An 8,735-nucleotide genomic window follows, 5' to 3' on the forward strand; every position below is an offset into this window, starting at 1 on the left:
GGCCATCTTGAAGGGCCAGCAAAGACTAGGGATGGCTGCTACTGATGGCTCACAATGCACATGTGCGAGACAGAAAAGATCAGCGATAGGGGCAGAATGAAAGAAGAAGGTGAAGAGTATGACAGTGATGGTTGTCATGCAGGGGATCTAACCTAGACGGTGGGAAAAATCAGACTGGAAAGAAGGTGTGGGGGACTGAGTAAGGAAGTAGACAGAGAAATTAGGAGCTGAGGATGTGGAGCTAGGAGAGAGATGGTTGGTGCAATCATCCACTTGGCACTGGGCAGAAAAAGATTGCAGTCAGAACTACAGGAAATGTTTATCAATGTCCACTTCAGCTGTGTCTGCAGCTTTTTCAGCTGTCTGGAGACTCTGGCTGAATCCTCTTGGCATTTTTTCTTGAAAGCAACAAACTAAAGGAGGGAACAGATAGCACCCACATTTTAGTTTCCCCAGGGGGGCAGGTAGTCTTTCATGAAGCATTAAAAATCTAGGAGATTCTTGGGAAAGGCACGTTCTGTTCAGTGAAGTTAGCGCTTACCGGCAGAACAAACTGGGCTCTCAGACCCGAACTGTGCTTCCAACAGGCATCGTGCCTTGAAGATTTCTGAGCAATCTCTTGCTAAGGCTTTTTTCTTGCATGGACGTAACACTGCAGACTTTTGCCTATGCTTGCATGTCAAGCTGATGTTGTGAGAAAAAAAGAAAGAGCAAGAGCTCCACCAGCTCCTCAGTTTTATGATCCCAGCTTCCCTGAGTGCAGCTGGAGAATCCTTGCGTGTGCTGATAGCTGAGGGGCATTAATCCTAACGCACCTCCCCAAGAACCCTTCCTGCCATTCTCCTGAAAAGACTGCTTAGGACACACACACTGTTCAGGAAGGAAAATTGCCATTTAAATAGACTTTCCTCAGGATTAATTTTATATCCACAGTAAATGCACTTCCTTAATGCTAAACTATTGTGGCAAAGCATCTTTGCAAGTATCCACAGATGCCTGCTTGCAAAGCAGAGCTTTGCATAAGCTTAGTAGCGTTTCCCCATCAGCAAAGCAAGCTGTCTGATTGCAGCACACAGCTTTTGCCGTATAACCGCACTGCTCTTAGGACTTGGTGCCAGCATAGCTAGACAGTCACGGTTCACACCTCCTTACACCCCTGGGCAATGTCGTTCGGTTAGCGCTGGCCAAGTAGTGTGACTGGAGCTGGCCCTGGTTCGACAGCATGTGTGCTCAGGGCACCACTGAGCTCTTCCTCGCTGAACCTACTCTAAAGCCACATGAAATAATAAACAACAGTTACAGGTCAAAAGTCTATGAGAAAATGGCAAATGGTGTTTCTGGCCTGCTGAGTCAGGCAAAGGAGATGGGGAAGGAGGAGGCCGGGACATTTTGGTTTTCCTTTAACATCATGTCTTGGCAAGGATGGTAATTTCTGGCAGACTGAAAAGATGGGCAGATTGGAAAGTCCTGAAAAGGCCTGCTTTGGGAAGATTGAAAAGGCAGAAATTTGAGCCCTGAATATGAAGCTGCTTGATAGCTTCATAAGACCACTTACTATCAATCTCATCCTCTTAGCAACTGTATGAACAGCAGGGCATGCAATTGAATGTTTTTCATAGAAACGTTGTGAAATAAGCCGCACTCCATTTCCTGCTGCAGGCTTCCTTCAACAGTGAATGTCAGGTGTGCAAGATAAAACAGGGCCTGAGATCCAGTGCAGATTGTGGCACCTCCTGCATTTCGAATATATGTAGAGCTGCCTTTCCACAAGCTACACAAAACTGAATTCATCACACTTTCCAGCACACTGCTAAGTGAAACAGATATACTACTAATAGTTGAGGCTTCTTATAGCATCCTCATCTGTTATCACATCCTCCGCCATCGTCCAACTTCTACTCCCACCTTGCAGTTACTCTGGCCCTCGTGCTCTGTTTATCTTGCTCTTCCTCTCCTGACTCCATGCCTGTTTCCATGCTTCTCACTCTCCTGGATTCAGTTGGCCTGCTGACCCCAATGCCACCAGCTACACAAGTCCTCAGTAAAAATCACTTCTGCCATGACACAAGCCAAAAGCACCAGGCGCCCTTCGTGGAATGCCACTATATGTCTGTGTTTCTGGCTCTGCGTGGGGTGACTGTATGGCATGGTGCAACTCTGCCCTCCTCTGGGCCTCAGTTTCTTCACATATGGGAAGAAGAACCTATAACCTGATGCCATACCCAAACCTCACTCAGGGCAGGTGCTTGAGTCTCTGTGTCTTGAGGTCTAGTAAATCGAAGTCTGGGATTTGGTGGAAATGGCTGGTTTCACTGAGAGTTTGCATGAGCAGAGACTGAGAATGAAGGAAAAGGCATTTAGGATTTAGCCCAAAGCATCCATTATGAATATGTCATTAAATCCATCCTAGCACAACTTGTGTGGTTAAGGAATGGGGCAGGAGCCTGACCTGGAGCTAGATCTGAGGGACCTGAGGAGGCAGGGAGCATTTAATTCTGTGGAAGATCACTATTAACTGTCACGCTGTCATGATACTTTAGAAGAAAAGAGAGGGGATGATTACAGAGGAAGAGCAGGAGCCACAAAACATCACTTCTAGTTTTCAAAGCCTTCCCATAGCTTAGCAGAGCAAATGACAACAGAAGTTAAAATGGCACTTTCCAATTTTCCATTCTGTATTTCCATGCGATTCTTCTCTGGAACTGCAGTTAGGATATTTATTTCCCTGTCTTGTGTTTTTTTCAACACAGAACATGGAATCGTTTGGTAGCAGATAGAAAAACGTGGCTCTTATCTCCATATAAATACAAGAATGCATCCCTCTGCAGGACTAGACCCAGGTATATGTGATGCTCATAGCCACTATTACTCTATTACCCAAACGCCTTGCATTAATGTATTTCTCCTTGCATCACTTGAATGAGGAGAAATTCAGTGCTGAATTACTATCCTCATCTAACAGAGAACTGCATCTTAGAGAAATTACAGCATTGACCAGGGGCACACAGGAAATCTGGGCAGATCAGAAACCTCAATCAAAAGCGGCGCGGACACAAAGGCTGTAAGCAGGAGCCAAAGCTGCCTCCCCGTGTACCTCTGCCTAGTACCTGTGGGGACCAGCATTCCCTGGGACTGCTCCCTGGCCAGGCCCACACAAAGGAGATTGCAAACCACTCCACGATAATCTCAAATCCATACTGAAATCTTTAGCTGACAGGAATTGGAGAAAAAGCATAGCTTCAGAGCTGCCAACAATGTCATTTTACACCTGCTGAGAATCTGGCCCAATCCATTCACTGCATCCAATTACACAGACAGTAAACCACTAAAATTGTCAGATATTATATATCTTTAATATAAGATCAAAGCAGTCTTCTAGACTGTAAGATCTTGGGGAATTTCTCTCTACCGGATTGGTAAGAACAAAAAATTTTAATGTGAGGCAAGGATTCTCTTTTTACAGTATTGCTACTAAATTTACTAGAAATAGGCAATTTCCTTTGTGAGGAAACATGTTCTCATGAGAAATTACTTATGAACAAACTTTCTGCTGGCTCTGTATTTCCATCAGATACCATTCAGGAACTCCTGGTGAAGATCCTGATTAACAGCAACTTTCCCAGATCCATGTAAAGTCTGCCTAGGGAATGACAGTACCAGACCCCAGCTCTTAAGGTGATTTTGACCTCCCAGCTTTTAGGAAAGGTATTGACACATCTCACTGCAGTTATCTAGGTCATAGATCTTCTTGATAAAGGCAAAAATTATTAAAAAAAAAAAAAAAAAAAAAAAAAGCTGGGAAAATCTGGCTCTAGCATGAGGTACATAAAGCAGGAGTTGATCAACCATCAAACACAGCCAGCCTTCCCATAGCACCATGCCCGTCCAAGTGCTAAATGAGCACCGAACAAGTGAGTGACTAACATCCCTGCAAAGCCAGTAAATATTCTTACACCCCCTTTTCAAGACTGTATACCAGCATTTTGGCCCCCCAGTGACACCAATGGTAAAACTGCAGCATCACGAGTTCACTTGGGGAATTTAAATGTGAAGTCCATGCACCTAACCAATGGCTAAAGCAAAAGAAGAAATCAGCTTGTGTACGAGGAGGTACTTTGGTGCCAGAATGCTTTGCAGTTGTAGTGCTTTGGTAATTCTGCTCTGCTTCTGGTAGCAAAGGGATTGTGCAGTCCCATTTTTCTTTCTTAGAAACCTGTTTTCTGTTAACATTGTTGTTTGCCTGTTACAGTTGTTAGGCTCTCACAATGAAAATATGGGTTTCTTTATTAAAAAGAAAAAAAAAAAAAGGCCATGTGCCTGCTTCCCTTCCTGTGTGAATCTGATCAAATTTAACTTTACAAATGCAGAAATAATTCCATTCAGAAGAGAATCCAGAGATATTGGGGTGTGTGTGATATCTGATACTTTGTTTCAGAGCTGCAGGAGATAGAGAGGCTCCATTTCCCAGCACCAAGACTCTTCATCTCTAACTAAAGAAGCACATGAAACCTTTTCAGAAAACTTCTCATCTCCAAGCCTGAAGGCTTTTCCATCCATCTCTGGCTCTAGGTCATGTCCTTCTAGTGTATTGTCAGCTTTCAGATCGTCTCACCTTTTCATTCCTATTTTCCTTTGCACTTCCTCATTATCTCTCCTTCATTCTCAGCAATCTAGTCCTTGGTTTAGGTAAATGTCAACTTTTCTCTCTGCTGGCATGAAATGATATTTTAACATTTATGTTCTTGCTTTGCCTCAGCTCATAATTAAAATGATCAAATTAGCTATTTCATTAAAGTCAATGGCCAGACTGCTAACAGAACCCCTCTTTTAGTATAATTTAACATCAGCATACAGTGTAATGAAGGTACCCACCACTTAACATGTGTCAGTATCAGCTGGAATAGCTACCAGTTAGTTCTGAATGTAACTGAAATAATTTTACACCGCTGAGCTGGAAAACAATGTTTTACACCAGTTGCTGTAGTTTAAGTACCTGGGACCAAGTATTCCAGTGCCTCCACTCAACAATATCACACAGGTTGTCTTAGCTTCTGTTCCAGATGTCTGAATTCAGCACAACAGCCATCTGGCATGCATCAAGATTGCTTTAACCTACTTTTCATACCCTCCTTGTCCTAGTGGTGGCCCTTTGTGTGCTCATGCTGTTGGTTAAAACAGACTCAAAGTTCTCAATAGACATCCCACGGTCCATGAATAGCCAGCATGCAGCACTGCTCTGCCCGTGATCTCCTTTTCCCCCATGAGACCTATCACAAGTCTCCAAATATGAGACCTGGATAGAGCAGTTCATTTAAAATGACTGTATTGACTCAGTGCCCGGGAGAGATCCGTGAGGGTTATGGAAAGGCACTAAAACAGCTGTACTGTAATGAGAATGGGTCTGACTAGTGACACACGTGTGCCAAGAATTTCCTTGAAGGGCTAGGTTAGTGTACACAGGAGAATAAGAGCTTTGGTATTTAACAGTTGTTTTATTCTTTGCTTTTGTAAAAATGAATGACTTGATACTGGTATATTCTTTGCCTTTTCAGAAATTAACGACTTGGTACTGATAACAATAACTGAACCAAGTGTGCCTTCTGAGGGCTTTGGTATCCTTTTCTAAATGTGCCCCATAAAGAGTAAAGTTAATTTTACACAGATAAATCTGAATATTAATAGCCATACTGGGGTCTTGCTGGTCCCAGTGTGGGAAAGGAGAGCTGGGACAATGAGCTGAGAAGCCCCTCAGACAGCTAAACTTGGTGTTCATACTGCCTTCAGGGGGATGGAAAACCACCACCCATATGCCCTAAACCTGCATTAGCAAACCTTGTCCCTCAAGGCTCCAACACCAGCCAGCAGGCAGTGTGCACCGCTCCACTGGTACCATTAAAGGCCATAATACTGTAAGTGTATATCCCCAATGTCTATGCTAATCTCATCTGAAAGATCCTCCCTGGCAATTACAATCATTACAATGACTGGTGTAAAGCACTCTGAATTTATCCTGCTATTATATTGCTTATAGTGTGGCCTATGGAGCGGATTTACTTCCCACAGATCAAATACACTGCAGTTTCAATGGGACGTGGTGGGGTTTTCTTCCCTTCCTGTGGTGTGCTATATGGGAATCTTTTAATGCCACAAAAGTGTTGCCAGATTGCAGGAAGTTATGCATATTTGAGACAGTTTATGTCAATACTGCCTGCACACACAAAAGTGGCAGTTGGGCTGAGTGCTGGGTGTTTTGGAGGGGAGAAGGAGCTAGTAAGAAACACTACAGACATAGAAACTATTGTATTTATTAAATATGCCATTGTTTATTCTTACGCTTTCATGTGTCTTATCTCAATGACATCTGTGCTGATGAACTTTGACATTAGAAGCTGGGTAATATCCCGATTATTAATTCTATAAGTAGTTCACCTTTGGACATCACCTTATACATCCAAATATTGTTTCCAGTGTTTCATATTTGCCCTTTTTAAAGCTGAAAACTTCATCAACCCCTAGTGGGTGCTTACGAAACAATGGAACAAGATTCTTCTCAGAGATGCACAGAGAAAAGACGAGAAGCAATGGACACAGGTTGTAGTGAGGGAAATTCCAGTTATTTGTAAGGAAACATTTTTCACAAGAAGAATAACTAAGCACTGGAACAGGTTACCCAGAGAGGCTGTGGCATCTCCATCCTTAGGTACGTTAAACTCAGCTGAAGGGGACCTCAAACAAACTGATCCAGCTTTGAAAATACCCTTGCTTTGAGCAGAAGGTTAAGCTAGGGACCTCCAGAGGTACTTTCCAATCTATAGTAAACCCTGCTTCTGAAATATATTTGTAAGAAAATGTTATTGTCCCTAGTGCTTAGGCAAAGAGCAATACTATTCATTTTAAATGGCATGAAAGATGGAACTGGAGGCTTCTGTGCTTGAACTCATGGGTTGCCTTCAGCTTTTGAGTTGAAGAGCTACCAGATTCTTTATGAATGACATCTTTTGGAAGGGAACATGAAATGCGCTTTGAAAAGCTTAAAAGAACAGCAAAATTTAACTGAATCAGTCAGCAGGCAGTCTCAGAATTTGTTTTTACAGCCGGTTTTCTAGAAGGCTTCACTCTGCAATTTCCTGCCATCCAGTGATGGAGAAGAAACAATCCGTGTAACATATGTGTGTAGTCAAAGCTGCTTGACCTTTGTCAATCATAAATTCATTAAAAAAGTTCATGATAGATGGAAACACAGTGGCAGAAATTGTTCGGCACATAATTACAATCATAGCCTATTCACGGACAGTTTGTGAACAGAAGAAAAAAAAAAGAAAGGTAATATTTATCACAGAAATTATTGATGGCAAATTACTCTCCCAACTCTGTCTGTTCCCTATACTCCATTAATGTTACCTTACCTCACAGCTTGGAGGAAGGAAGGCTAATATATTAGCCAGGCTACTGTATTAACTGTCACTCAACAAATGAGCAAATCATTATATTTGCAAACGCTGCAAGCAAATCACTGTAAGCAATCTCCAGGAACATGCACATTGACTTCACTCTCACGTAACTCTTGGCATGTCTGCAAATAGAACTGGCACTGTTTAATTTAAAGTTTGATTTATCATTACTTTTATGGTGGACACGTGTTCCTTTTTTTTTTTTTTTTCTTTTAGATAAAAGCTAAATACTTTTCATTCAGCGTAAATTTGCACAAATACCTATAATGGCGTCATTAGGGCATGAAGGCCTAAATAACAACCAAGTTAGCACCAAATCTATAAACAAGTCCGGTTTTGTATTTTAAATGCACCTGTTCTATGTAAGCTATGATTACATGAAGGCTTCAGATCCTACAAATGCTGTTACTCTGCCCTCCCCCAAAACTTGTGTAATGATGCCAAAAAGCATGAAGTTGTACTTTGGAACATACAGGATGTACTGTGATCTAAAAGAGAGCTCAAAATGGAAAAAAAAAAAAAAAAAAAAAAAAAAAGAACAAAGGAACTCAAGAAGGCTGTTTCATTGAATATACAGCTCAGACAAACATCTGGATGTCAGCTCCTTTCAGCTGAATCTCCTTACAGGATCCTGGTTGTTCCTGGGCTTCATGACATTGTTGAACAGGGATGGGACTACCTGTGCAGGCTTTTCCTGCTTGCTCCTGAGCCCTGGAGGTGGAGAAAAAGAAAAGGCTTTGTTTGCTGTCTGGGTGCCAGGCTGCAGAGTGATTGTGCCTTAAAATGTAGTGAGGAAGCAATTAGCACTCAATCTGGCTCTCTGAGCTCACCTGCAAATCAGTTCTGTGCCCACCTGTCTGCAATGAGGGGCTGCCCAGAGCCTCCCACAGCTTAAGTGTGGGGGAAGAAGAGAGCTCCTCAGATGAGCATGGAGGGAGTAAACAGCCTGGTGGAGTGTGACCTGGCTGCAGAGGTGCTTTGTTGTGTGTAGGCATGTTCCAGAGCAGAGCTTGGGTGGGTAAGTGATTGTATATAACCATACAATAAAGGATCTTACTTGGTGTCTGTGCCTTTGTATGCTACAAATGGCCCTTGAACAGGGGCTTGAGAAATAAAAACTGCAACTCTGGTAGTGTAGCCAAGCTGATCCAGGGAAGATGGATATGCAAGTGCTCTCATCACCACTGCAGGATGGCAGGTGAGTGACTGGGAATCATGGGACAATCATTAATACGGGAATAGAAAAGTCATATGGATGTTTGGACTGGGAAAGCTGAAATTGCC

The sequence above is a fragment of the Falco biarmicus genome, chromosome 3 (assembly GCF_023638135.1).
Source record: "Falco biarmicus isolate bFalBia1 chromosome 3, bFalBia1.pri, whole genome shotgun sequence".
In the NCBI taxonomy this organism is placed as follows: Eukaryota; Metazoa; Chordata; class Aves; order Falconiformes; family Falconidae; genus Falco; species Falco biarmicus.